The sequence below is a fragment of the Pleurodeles waltl genome, chromosome 3_1 (genome assembly GCF_031143425.1).
Source record: "Pleurodeles waltl isolate 20211129_DDA chromosome 3_1, aPleWal1.hap1.20221129, whole genome shotgun sequence".
NCBI classification, from domain to species: Eukaryota; Metazoa; Chordata; class Amphibia; order Caudata; family Salamandridae; genus Pleurodeles; species Pleurodeles waltl.
In genome coordinates, this window is record NC_090440.1 from 976,445,598 (window position 1) to 976,460,187 (window position 14,590).

Sequence of the window (14,590 nt, forward strand, 5' to 3'; positions counted from 1 at the left end):
TAACTGGTCATGGGCACTACCACTAGGATAATTATGGGTGAGGGGATGCCAGTTAGTCCCCCCCTCATGATACTCTATCATGTTGTAGCCCCATGATCACGTGGGTTAAAGTTATAAATAAAGAAGACCAGCAGGCATGGTCAGATAAAAACCGGAGAGCAAGGTAACCTGCACGCCGGCCGATACTAAACCAACAACTATGCGTCTGTATCGTGCATATACTTAAGAACATTGAAATATCATTTGGCTTAAGCATCATACACATCACAACGCAACAGGCCCCAGTGGAAGGAAACACTGGAAGTGGTGAACACATGTACACATAGAGGGCCTTTGGGGGACTCAGTACTTATGAAAAATAAGAAAGTGGAAAAAATATGCAAGTGAAAATAACCACACCAAGCAGGATACGGGTGCCATTCAGGGTGACATCCACACCGATACTGGAGTGGTGAAAACAGGTGCTTCCTACCACAGTTTGTAGCTGGTGAGGGTGGACAGTGCTCAAGTAGGTGATGCCCAATGGTCAGGTCCAGGCACAGTTACTGCTGCGGTGCCAGCACCCTCAGCCATTAATACCTTTGCACCGTTCAGTGAATTACCAGACCCAGCCACCCAGTGGCGGCTGCTACCAGGTAGGGCTGGTGGGGCAGCGCGCGGAGCGGGGAAAGGGGTTAATAATAAAAAAATTCATTGCATTTACCTGCCACCTCGCCTCTGCCACTCCTGCAGCGTCTGTGCTTGCTTTGTTCCCCTCCTTACCCAATAGACGCTTCTCTCATGCTGTTACTCAGCATGAGAGAGGTGCCGGGATTGGCCTGAGCGGGCTGAAATGCCGCTAAGAGAAGGAGTGGGAGCCTGCACTGGGTCTCCACTCAGCTGTGAAATACAGCTTGAGTGGAGAGTTCTAAGTATGCATGTCAGTTTGGCCGGCCTCAGGCGGCCGGCTGAACTGACATGCACACTTAGGACCATATTCATACTTTTTTTGCGCCGCATTTGCGCCATTTTTTGACCCAAAAGCAGTGCAAACTTACAAAATACAATTGCATTTTGTAAGTTTGCGCCGATTTTGCGTCAAAAAACGACGCAAATGAGGCACTAAAAAAAGTATAAATATGGGCCTTAGAGTGCACAACTTATCCGCCTCCCTCCTGACACAGAGGGTTCTGGCCTTGCTCCGCCCTACCCTAACCAGGGGAAAAATAAAATGATAATGTATTTTCATTTTATTTTTCTGCTGTCTTATTAGCAAAGGGACGACGCTCCTCCGCCACAGCGGAGGGACCGCCCCTGCAGCCACCACCGTCCCAATCGAAAATCTGGATGGGAAGACTGAAAAATTACTTTAGGATCGCAAGAGAAAAAGACAATGAGGTAAAACGGTCCCTGCTGCTGCACTTTAGGGGAGATTAAATCTACAAACTATATCAGCACCTCCCCAGTAAAAGGGGGGTCCACAATTACAATGCTGCCATTCTAGCTAGAACACACACTTCGACCACCAACTAAGGGGGTCATTCCGACCCTGGCGGTCCATGACCGCCAGGGCCGGGGACCACGGAAGCACCGCCAACAGGCTGGCGGTGCTTCCAGGGCCATTCTGACCGCGGCGGTAAAGCCGCAGTCAGATAAGGGGAACCGGCGGTTTCCCGCCGGTTTTCCCCTGGCCCAGGGAACCCTCCATGGCGGCGCTGGTTGCAGCGCCGCCATGGGGATTCCGACCCCCTTCCCGCCAGCCTGTTTCTGGCGGTGAAAACCGACAGAAACAGGATGGCGGGAACAGGTGTCGTGGGGCCCCTGGGGGCCCCTGCACTGCCCATGCAACTGGCATGGGCAGTGCAGGGGTCCCCTAACAGGGCCCCATAAGGATTTTCACTGTCTGCTTTGCAGACAGTGAAAATCGCGACGGGTGCCACTGCACCCGTCGCACCCCTGCAACTCCGCCGGCTCCATTCGGAGCCGGCTTCCTTGTTGCAGGGTTGCCCGCCGGCCCAGCGGGAAAGCCAGAATGGCATCCGCGGTCTTCTGACCGCGGAGCGGCCATTTGGCGGTTCTCGTTTGGCTGGCGGCGCCAGCCAAACTCAGAATGAGGCCCCAAATCTCGATTTTGAATGTTTCTAACTACGTCAAAGAAGACAGAGGGAAGGGGAGTTGATAGACAATTCATATGCACACCTAAGGTCCCTTGTGAGCATGTGCATCGACGATGGCCAGCAGAAGGAGGTTGGAGCGCAACTAACACAGCGGTGTAGGTCAGCGCATCTGAAGAGACCTATCCTAAAGCAGCCAGGAATCAAGATGGAAGACATGTTGATCCTAGACCGCACCTTCGAGCTCTGCAGCACCTGGAGAGAAGAGAAGAGATGAAAATGGCACTCAACAAAGGAGCATGAGGTGGGAGTGCCCAGAAAACGCCAGCCGTAAAGACATGTGGTTGACACAGTCCGCAGCAGGCCGCCGCCCTGAAGAGGAAGGATGAGCTCAAACGCTGAAGTATCCTGCAAGAACTGCGGTTGACAGTACCACCCAGTGGAGAGATGCCCAGCTGCAGGCCGCACATGCTGTGCATGTAACAAGCAGAACCAATTGCGAGAGTCTGCAGAGGTGGTGATCGTGGATGCCGGGGCCGGGACAGAAGAGCTCTAACTAGAGCAAACCGGCACCTGGCAGTCAGCTAGAAGCCACCAACAGTCAGCGGTTGCAGACTGGTGACCCGATGACAAGGCCAAGGAGGAAGACCCAGAAGAAGGAGAAGAGTACCTCATATCCTACATAGCTCCAAGTGGCAAAGGCTGCAGGCCCCAGCCTAGATGCAACATCATCACTGACACGACGATGCCCGCTCTAATCGACACAGGGTCCTCAGTCAATGTGATGATTCACCTGCACTATCTACTCCTACACCCACACTCACCCCTCAGTCCTTCCTGTATCAGAATATACACATACGAGGCAAAGAGCTGCTTGCCCTCATGGGCATCGTGGAAGCAGAGGTCCAGCATGGGGACAGAGAAGTCAGGACTCGATTTCGTGTAACAGGAGAAGGAGAGGTCAAACTGCTTGGGTGTCACACATATGAAGTCCTGGGCCTTGTCTTCTTCACCAAGGAAATCCATGCTCTACAGGTGGACGACATACTGAAACAAATCCCGTAGCTGTTCAAAAGGCTCAGCTGCAGAAAAAGGGCACCTGTCAGATTATACATAGACAATATGATACAAGCTACCTCACTGAGGCACAGGCTGATACCATTCCACTTACGCCAACAAGTGGAAGCAGAGATGGAGAAGTTGGAAAAAAAGTTGTGATTCGGAAATTCTCCAGGGCCACCCCGTGAGGGTCTCCGCTCAAGAGCACAGGAAGCCCAAGCAACCAAGAGCCATCTGGCTCTGCATAGAGGTTACCAAAGCGAGCAATCAGATGAGGGAGTCACATTACACCAACAATGGCAAACATTATCACCAACCACAATGGGGTGAAGTGGTTTTCTAAGTTAGACTTGAATTCGGGCTATCACCAGCTAGGGCTCTATCCAGAGAACCATTACATTACCACCTTTTGTATAAATTTGGGGCTGCAGCTGTACAAATGACTAAACTTTGGAATATACTCAGCTGCAGAATTTTTCTTGAAAACCGTAAGGGAAACTTTGTTAGAACTTGAGGGGGTTCTAAATATTATAAATGATATTCTGATCTATTCATTCACCTTGGCTGACCACCATAAATGTGTAAACGTTACTCTTCAGAGACTAAGAGAAAGCGGTCTGACATTGTACAAACACAAGTGCTCCTTTTTCGACCCTGAAATATAATTCTTTGGGTTTGTGTTTTCCCAGGAAGGGCTGCAAGTGGGTCCCAGGAAGTCAGCAGCAATCAAAGAAGCACCAGCACCAAAGAAGGCAACGGAGGTCCACAATTTTCTAGGAATAACAACATACTGTGGCCAATTCCTTCCAAATCTCGCCAGCCTGTCCAGGTCTCACAGAGCGCCAGGCAGAACAGGAGGCGCTTGACAAGAATGCCCTACTGGCAGATGCCACAAAGGTATACTCTGACCTGGACAAGGCACTTGAGCTGGTGGTGTATGCAAGCCCTGTGGGGGTAGGGACTGTCCTGACACAAGAGAAAAAAACAGGAGTCTGGGCTCCACTTGCATTCACGAGTCATGCTCTAACAGCCACAGAAGCATGCTACACACAAGTTGAGTGGGAAGCTCTGGCCATTAAGTGGGCATGTCACCACTTCCACCTCTGCATCTACGAGCGTGAATTCAAGGTGATCACAGAACACAAACCATTGGTGAGTCTTTTTGCGGGACAGCACACCATCCACCCCCAAGAACTGAATGGTGGGCGGTTCAGCTATTGCCATATCAATTTACTGCCCTGTTCCATACAGGCCCAGGGCTAGCAACCCAGCTGATTTCCTTTCAAGACACCTGCCCAAATAAGAAGGGGAGGCTGGCGCAGACAGCGACGGAGCATAGGAGTTCACCTGCATGGTCACCACCACTGCATACCTGAGGGCAATGTCTCTTGATGACATCAGGCGAGTGATGGCGGAAGATGACGGCCTCCAGGGACTGGAAGAAGCCATCAGGGAAATGCGTGGAGGTTGTTCCAGTGCAATGCACACTAATGGCACACCAAGGAAAAGTCAAGGCTTTCACAGATGTGGAAGGTGAGGGATGAGCTCAGCTCCCTGGTGGAGGGCATTATCATGAAGGGTCGCTGCATCATCATCCCCAAGATCCTGGAGAACCAAGTCATCGTCCTGGAACGCGAGAGGCATCAGGGTGTGGAAAAAAAGAAAGCCAGAATGAGAAGCAAAGTATGGTTTCCCGGCATGGATGGGATGGTGGAAGAAGCTGTGCATGACTGCCAGACAAGTCAAATCCTTGGGAGCCCAGTGGCACCTGCACCAGTGGCAAATGATGCACCCACAGCCACCTGGGCAAGAGTGAGCCTGGACTTCGGAAGATTCCCAGATAGGAGGCTGACCATTTCACGGCTGATGACCAGTCCAAATACTCAGTAGTAGAGCTTGGTCCTACCAAGGCATTCACCAATGTCAAAACGCTACTAGAGACAACCTTTGCAGCCTATGACATACCTGACGTCATCAAAAAGGACAATGGTCCCCCCACCCCCTTTCAGACAAACAGGAACATTTCATCGTTCAGAGACGCCCAGAGCCCAGTCAGATGGGGAGCGGAGAAGAAGCTGGACACTCGGCTCACAATGCTGCCAGCTGATGAGCCCAAAACAACTGATCTGGCTGGACGAGGAGAGTTCACACCGTGGAGCCCTGGAGAAGCCTCCAATGTCACCGGTGAGGCCACATTTGGGGACGCAGAAACCGAAGAGGCTATGGCCTCCCAGTGGGGATATGGTGAGAGGTACAGGCTGAGGCTGAACCTCATGCCAAGCCAGAGACTCTGTGACTGTGTGTGCTAAGGTGTTGGTGACTCCATGTGTCTGAAACTGGATGGGATGTAACAGTAATGCAAGCATGCACCATCTCAGCAGATGTGGCAGACGAGATAAAATAAATAGCGACGAGCTGCACAGGGCTCAGTCCCAAAGTACATCCAAGTGTGTAAAACAATAAAGCACCCAGAGCAAGGCAATATTAACCAAACGTCGCTGAGAGTAATCCGATTGATCCAGTCTGAACAGCAAATCCGTTAATAAAAGCGATGTTTATTTCATAATTAGTAAGCAGCCGACACGTGTTTCGTCTCTTGACGACTTTTTCAAGGCTGCAAAGATACAATATTACATAACAAATGTAAGCATACAATATCGCCTATGTATATTTTCAAGATGGGCCCAAAGCCGACCTCCGAAAGAGTGCCACCAATGTGAAAGGGTTAAAATCAACATCCAAGTGTGCACATCCCGAGCACATGTAGCATATCAGTCCAGGCCCAGAGCCTGCACGCCTGGCTGCGCACACTGAACAGGGTCCAGAGCCCCTCACACTGGCTGTCCACTAGTCCCCGCATCCACTCTCTCTGGGTGTCCCCAAGCTCCACATGCTAACTAAATAAATAAATACTCCAGGTTCTTAAACTGTATATCTGCGTGCTCTGAAGATGCTCACACTTTGCGTCCAAGTATCACACTCTCATCTCACACACTGCCCACGTGCCTGCAAGTTCCTCACACTGCCCTTGCCCCGCGTCCTCACACTGTCCGGGTGCCCCGAAGCTCCTCACAGTTTGTCCGTGTGTCCCTCAGTTCTTCACAATATCTATCATTGTGTCCCCCGGCACCGCGGAGCGAGCCCTTCTCTTTATTTAGCTCCTTAAACAGTTTTTTTTTTCACTTTTAACCAGCATTAACGGTTGTTTTTATTTCATCTATGAGGATGGGACGAAAGAGCCAGACTCGGCTGCTGGGCTCAACGTGTGACCCTCACACATGGACCTTCGCAGAAGACGTGCTTACCCACTGACATATTATCCTCCCTTTTAGAAAATCGATTTCTCTTAAGAGTTGGAGCATTAATGCTTCCTTAAACAGAAGCACCGAAATTAGTTTCAGTTGAAAATAAGTAGAAACGTGTAAGCATAGGAGCTGCCACTAGAAGGCGCTCCAAGCTCAAATTTATCATGCTAAAACCAAAAAGTGAAGCGTTGCAAATATGCGGCTTTCCAAGCTCCTTCCTAGCTTAAATGTGAATATAAGTTTTGAATCGTGGGTGAAACTAGCGCATCATGTGGAGCGCACAAGCTCCCTGTAATAGAAATGCAGCCAACCTCATATCAGACTGCCAAAAGAGATACTTGCAGTGACATTTCCTAGCACAGGCTCACAATGCACAAGTCTGCTGGCACATGTGCATGATTTTGAACACGTAATATGACTTAATGCACAGATGTTCTTGCACGCACAGTTTACAAATACGGCGTAAAAGATGGTTACTGGAGTCAGTACCGTAGCGTAGGTCATAGTTTAAGCAAGGAACCCACGGTCTCCTCCCTCTTCCCCCCACCACCGTCGCTTCGCTGCTATTTAAATTATAAAGTACATCTATAATCGGGGTCTGGTGAGCCAATCAGGTCTCTGGGCCCCGGTGCCACTGCACTTGTCGCACCAATAAAAGCTACGCCCTTATTTGACCGAGATTCGAACGGCGCTACTGAAAAACTGACCACTGCACAGCAGAATTTCAAGTTTTATGTATGCTACCAGTGGCGTCGAAGGGGGTCTGGTACCTGGGGAGGAGCGTACTAGCCCTTAAGTTCCCACTCCTTCCTTCTATCCCCTGTCGCTTTCCCACCCGGTTTGTCCCGGGGGCCTCGCTTGTAGCTGCCGGTCTGACCTCACCATAGTTTGTAGGGTCGTGTCCTGACGCACATGCGCAGACCTGGCACAGTGCTTTGGCAAGCCTGTTCCTGCAGCCGGGGTTGATGGGTCCCAAGAAGGTTCCAGAATGCCGAGTCTTTTGGCAGCAGCGAGCTGGAGTAAACAGAGCTCCCTACTTGTACATACAGGGCCTGCGCGAGGCAGCGGGGCTCCTGCCCCTCCCCACAGGAATGTGCTGTGAACTTGAGGCCTGGCAGCTCCCTGTGACTGGGGCGGGCAGAGATGGATCCAGGCTGAAGGCGGGCCTGGCAGAATACACAGCTCTGGTCTTCTGCGTGTTTAGCCTCCTCCCCGCGTAAAGTCATCGTATTGAGGATCCTGAAACTACAAACATGTTTTGTTTACAATTAGGAATACGCTACAGATTATACCACACTACAAGTAAGTTAAAAGTGCGCACATTCTAACATATACAGACAAAACGGATCTGTCGCAGCGCTTTCCACGTTATCACGATAAATAAAGACGATGTTAAACAAAGGAAGCCAAACGAACATTTCAGGTGGAAACGTAGGGTAGAGTGATATTTTTAAAACAACTGTTCAGAAACAGTGGTCTGTTTTACTCTTTTTAACACTAAATCCCATTTATTGTAAGCAGCTGTGCCAAAACACATAAGGGACTTTAGGGAGCGTGAAAGAAATGTTGAGAAAAATTGAAATTCACGGACATGGGTGGGGAGTTTTGGGTTATTTGGAGGGTACTCCTTTAGGCCATATCCTGGCCTTCCTCTTGCCATCAATTTATGGCCAACAGTGTGGGGATCTTTGCAATCCTTTCAAAAGGGGAGGAGCTTTACAAGCCTGTAACTTTTCTTTTTTCTTTTGATAAACTGCTTCATTAAAACATTTGCAAACCTTCCAGGCACTCCCTCTAAAGAACATATGTGGAAACTGGAGAGAGATAGATCTAGAGAGAGAGACGGCAGTTTGTCCAACTATGGGCAAACAAGTGAACCCCTTGATCACTTCCGTGTCTCCAAGGCAGGGGGAGTACATTTGTCCTGCCCACAAGGAATAAGTGAGGGCCAGGTTACAATATCTCATAGCAAGCCTGACGTTATCAATGAGGTTTCTGGAGGGTGGTGGGATTCTCCCCAAAAACAGATTTGAAAAGAATGAGGCCACATGGTGCATTTTTCAGGCCGGTTTTTCAATAATTGATGATAAATTCATGCGTTATTTAGTGGCATTTCTGAAGTGACACTCTACCAGTGAGAACAGAGATGCTGTAGAGTCCAGGCAGGTGCCAGCATTGCGATATCAGTGCCTTCCAGGGAGCAGCCTAGAGGTGAACTGAATTATTACAGCTCCGTGGAATGTCAGGATCTGGAACTGGAAGGATACCTTAGTGAGTTGAATGCTTGGATAAGACAAAATTGTTGTCCTGGCAAAGGAGACTCAGCATGGTGGGTAAACGAAGTACTATAAATTGGGTAAAAGTCACATCTGTTATTTTCTGTGCAAAGAAATGGCAAAAGTGCGGTATCTAGTGCTATGTCTAAAAACAAGTTTCTGGAGTCTTAGTGTGGTCAAAATCAGCACAAATGTGCATGATCAAAGCTCTGTGAATATCTGAAAACTGAGATATAAGTTCTTACCTGCTGGAATACTGACAGAGGGGTATCAATCGAGCTCAGTGAACATATCAATATAATGTGAGTCCTAAAGAAGATTCAGGATTAGGATGGGCGGCGTTGATCACTACACATCACCAAATGTACACATGCATTTAAACTTATGATGTGTGGGCAAGGTGCACAGATTAAACATTTGGACGTTTAATGTTTCTGCTCCTTACTTCTGCATGTATCTATCCCACAAGTCACTTGCTTGTCTCTAATAAAAGAGAGCAGTGGGGCCTTTGCGAACATCTTTATCTTACCTGCTGGTCACAAGTTCTAAAAATGCTGCCAACAAGATTGTATCCTCGAAAATAGATCAGTGGGTTATGTGCCTACTGCGCTTAGTTTTCAAACCTGTCTGGATGAAGGAGACACTCATATTTTGTATAGTGATTAGAAGTTTTGTATAATTGTTGATCTGAAAGTGTTATTGTGCACTGATGCTATGATTATGTAGTTGCTTCTGTGTTTACAGAACTGATATTGTTCGGGGCTAACTCAAACTTTATTTTCTCAGGTCGATAAAATGAGAACCATAGACAAGGGTGGTTATTAACACATAATACTACATGCCAAAAGTAATTCAGATTGTATTGTGCCATACATAAAAGACCATAATTAACATAATTACACACAACGCCTGCATATATATGGCTCATTATTATAAACATAATGAGCCTGAAAGACGCATGTTATTTTCCTTGTCTGCACTGAAGAGAGGATGTTGCATATAAAGCACTCAGTTCCTGCCTACCCTTACATTACACATATTTTGTGTTATTTTAGAGAGCACCTTAAGATAAAGCCCCTGCATACCAGTTTATCTGTTGGCCAGCTCGTGGGCTCCATGTACCTTTGCCCTCTCACCCCCCTCACATCACCCACACAGACAAGGTGGGAGCTTCCGACTGTGCTGACTTGTCACTCCTACCGCAGGACTCTCTCTTGACAAGTCTTTCTTGAAGTGAGTGCCCTTCAAATAGTTCAGTCACAAAGTCGGCTGGAGGCCTTCTTTCTTTTCTTTCACTAATTATGGGGCTGTTTGCCTGAAATGAGCGAGTTTCAAGTCAGCAGGGACTGACTAAAATCCAGGCCAAAGATGCTTTGCGGTCTGCATGAAACTCAATGGGGCAGCGCCTTACGGCCCATATTTATACTTTTTTTGAGCCGCGTTTGCGTCTCTTTTTGGCGCAAAAGCGGCGCTAACTTACAAAACACAATTGGCCCATATTTATACTTTTTGACGCACAACTGCGCCAACGCAGTTGTGCGTCAAAAATGTTACCGCCGGCTAACGCCATTCCAAAGCACCATGCGGGCGCCTTATTTATTGAATGACGTTAGCCGGCGCTGCGGACTGGTGTGCGTCAAAAAAAATGACTCACACCAGGCAGCGCCGGCGTAGGGGAAAATGGAGCTTGGGCGTCAAAAAATGGGGCAAGTCAGGTCTGAGGCAAAATTCAGGCCTCAACCCGATTTGCGCCATTTTTTTTGACGCCCAACCTCCATTGACATGACTCCTGTCTAAGCAAAGACAGGAGTCATGCCCCCTTGCCCAATGGCCATGCCCAGGGGACTTATGTCCCCTGGGTATGGTCATTGGGCATAGTGGCATGTAGAGGGGCACAAATCAGGCACAAAAAAAAAACGAAAAAAAAAACCTACCTGAACTTACCTTAACTTCCCTGGAATGGGTCCCTCCATCCTTGGGTGTCCTCCTGGGGTGGGCAAGGGTGGCAGGGGTTGTCCCTGGGGGCAGGGGAGGGCACCTCTGGGCTCCTTCTGAGCCCACAGGTCCCTTAACGCCTGCCCTGACCCAGGCGTTAAAAAACGGCGCCCATCAGGCTGGGCGCCGTTTTTTAAGGCCTGCCCCCTCCTGTGCGTCAAAATGACGTCACAGTATAAATATAGGGCACAGGCCTTAAAGTCATTTTTTGGAAGAGAACGCCTACCTTGCATATAATTAACGCAAGGCTGGTTCCCCCTTCCAAAAAATGGCGCACATGGTGGAACTTTGACGCCCGCTGCGTCGGACGTCAAAGTATAAATATGGGGCAGGGTTTGCGCCGAATGTGTGTCAAAAATTTTGACGCACATTCACGCAAACAGAGTATAAATATGCCCCAATTGTATTTTGTAAGTTAGCGCCGCTTTTGCGTCAAAGAATGACACAAACGTGCCGCAAAAAACTATAAATATGGGCCTAAGTGTGCGGGTCCTGCCAGTGCTCAGCACGGGCAGTTTTTAAAGCAGGTGCTGAGACGGGCGCCCATCAGGCTCTTCATTTTTGCCCTCACAAAAAAATCTTACCTCGCGCGGTACCACCCTGCGCTGCCTTTGATGTAACTTCAAAGAGACCCCTTTTAGTTCTGTCACAGTCTTATCATTTCAGAACTGAACCATTTTCAGCATTTTATACAACATAGTTGTTGTTGCTTATTTGCCTTAGCCTACAACCACTGACAAAGCCAATAGTCCTGGTTTGTTGTAGGTGTAATGTTACTTGTTGTATTGTATATCTCGATTCATTGACAGAAAAAAAGAGCCAAATACCCGTCAGGCGGCGCTAAGCACGGATTTTTAGCTTGCATATTTTAAAGCCATGCCCTTAATTACATAGGCGTGCCCCTTTGAGAGACCCGCCAGTTTTTTCATCCTACTTAAATCCCTGCACTGGGGTCACAATGTGGCCCGCAGGTCAGAAGATAGACAAGCCTGGAGGAGAGCGACACAAGGTGGGGGCATCTGCCGAGAGGGTGGATGGTACCCAGAGCCGACTTTAGCGCTGGTGGCACCAGGTGCAGCAATACTTTTTGGTGCCCCCTCCTCCCCATGACCTCCTCCTCGGATTCACTCACCACCAATGGGCACAAGTGACCCTCATCTCTCCATAGCCTGTCTCGCACATACATGTAATTTGTTTTAAGGCACTGATAAAGGCCAGCTTTACTAATAAGAAGGTATATCTACCCAAACAAATCCTTTTTAGCAATGTTAGGAACAGATAGTGAAAAACTGGGGAACAATCCTTCACGTCCTAGCCTATTTTATGCAGTTTGCACGCAGCTCTTTGATGACAGTTTGTAGGAGTCACTGCTCTATATTAGGGTTGTATTTTATGATTGCGTAACTCAAGGATCTCTGTGACAGAAGCAGAAATCCACTCAGCTATCCACAGAGATGTGTGACCTACAGAGTACACGTTCTTTGCAGCAGGAAGATTAACCCTTTGTGCTACTTGATGGCGAGTCAAAACTGCCACTAGACAAAACTCCGATCTCTCTAGCAGGAACTTAGGGCCAGATGTAGCAAAAGTTTTTACCCATTCTGTGTCTATGGGAAAATGCTTTAGTACATATGGCCCTTAGTCACAGACTTATTTTGGCATTTGTATTGCTCACTGAAAGCAGGACAGGAAGAACTCTGCAGCAGGTATTTTTGGATCGTATGTAATTGCTAAACACAGCCCCTCCCCTCTGAGGTCAGCGCCACCCTTCCCAGGCCAGCACCCGGTGCAGCCGCACTTCTTCCACTGCCCTAAAGCGAGCCCTGAAAGTACCCAGAGTTACTGAAAGGTGGGTGAGTGCCACAGTCAATGCAGTGTTGGAGCCGTCGAAGCCCACAGTTAAGGCCTGGTGGCAGGCTCGAATGCCCATCGGCATAAAAAAGCGCCTCAAGCAGACACATTCCTACCTGTTTAGAATCGGGGCATGTTCCATCTTTGGATCTGAACATCCCAAATTGATGGTGTATCCGTTCTAGCCGCATGGGTGTGTCACAGTGTACCTGGCGTCTGAGCAACGTGTATGAATGTTTCACAGTCATGCGTTGGGTGTATGCTAAACAAATGTTTATCTTCGAAGAAATATATTTTTTCGCAGTTTTTCTACTTATTTTTAAAAAAAGATGTTACTTATTCTTTCAAAGATCTTCTAACAGCAGTGTATTTAGTAAAGCTGACAGTAGGTCGCACCAGTTTTTTCTTTTGTTTCTGTTGTTGCTTGATATTTTGAACGAAATGCGGTTTGAAGTCTCCAGTGTGTGCAGGATTAGGACACGTATTTGTTTTGTTATCAGCTAGTTTCACAGCTCCAATTCCAACCCGATCTGGCACTGCGAAGTGTGTGGTGGCAAGCAGAAAATATTCCCGTATATTTTCACAATTAACATGTTCGCAAAGGGAGCGAAGAAGCCTGGCAGAGCTGCCAATCCATAGGCTAAAAATGTTCTAACTTGGCTTCGGTTTAGAACCCAGGTTTCTTGGTTTCTTACCGCCTGCAGTTGAGCCACCTAAGTATTCTTAGGACTATCTTCTTGTCTTTGGACACCGACTCTCAATCATTCTAGATTCTAAGACATCTGGAGTCCTCGATTGCACAGAGGATTCATTAGGAGTGCTCGGACATTTGAGTCAGAAATACTGCAACCGGAAATGACGGATAACACAGATGCACAAAGCACTGGTCATAAAAATCTGGTCTAATCTGCAACCAGTATTCTTGCAATCAGGAAAGAATTTTAAGATCAGACCTATGTTTTACTCGATCGATTCATAAAATTCAGATTCCTTGGCCCAGATTTACAAGATTCCCACGCAGCGCAACAGCCAAAAAATCTGCGCTGCGCTGCCTGAGAAGGATGAAGCAAGAGAGCTCCATATTTACAGAAATGTGGCACTCTCCTCCCCTCTCCCTAGTGCCGGCGCAGAAATGTGCTGCTGTGTGCCATGTGCACACCATTGTACCATAGTGCAAGGGTGTCTGCGTCAGACTGGCATTGGTTTTGTACTAGAAGGCTACTCCTCCGGTACAAAATAGTATGCTTCGACTAACCGAAAGACTTTTCCCACCTTGCATGTGCGCTGTACAGTGCAGCACACATGCAAAGTCGGATAAGACAGAAGAAATGAATGCATTTCTCTGTGTTTGTGCCTGGTTGAAGTGGACGCTATTTCGTGATGCTAAACCTTGTCTACTTTTTAAAGTAAATAGTGGTTAGCATCAGAAACCTTGGGTGGTTGCTTAGAAAGACCCATGCTCCACCCATGGTATGCCCCCTTGGTGCTAAGTAATACAAAGCAGCGCTATATGCTGCTTTGCGCTACTTTTGAGTGATTTTCCAGCGCTAAATAAGTTTGGCGCTGGAAAGTAAATTAGTAAAAAAAAGATTTAACATTAATTTGCGTCACTTTTGTGACTCATACAGGGTGCTAAATGTTAGTAAATATACCCCCAAGTGTTTTTCCTTCCAATCTTCCTCATGAATATTTATGAGGTAGGTTGCAAATTGCTACTCATTCCGATTGGAGTCCATCATAGGGATGGTAGCCTGCCAGGTTCAGCAGACCACCATGTCTGTGATTGCCTTTCAATGAAGATTTCTTTTTCAAATGCATTCAGTTTTCTGTTGAAGAAACAATGCTGCGCTAAAAAAAAAAAAAACTTTTATGTTTAAAAAAAATGTAATTAAATACTGGCAGTGGTCCCCTGGGCCACTGCTTTCTCCCTAACTCACTTTTTTTTAAACATTCACTTAGTGGAAGGAGTCCCAAGGGACCTCTTCCCTTTTGAATGTGCATTACTACCTCA

General features: G+C 47.8%; 1 long non-coding RNA gene across 1 annotated transcript in view; it reads left to right on the forward strand.

Annotated features, from left to right (window-relative positions):
• The window catches only part of LOC138284861 (uncharacterized), a 112,712-nt gene that overhangs the window by 15,179 nt on the left and 82,943 nt on the right, over positions 1-14,590 (forward strand). The window contains exon 2 of the long non-coding RNA XR_011201467.1: positions 3,842-7,759. This is a non-coding gene — a long non-coding RNA (uncharacterized lncRNA). The remainder of the gene's footprint in view (positions 1-3,841; positions 7,760-14,590) is intronic.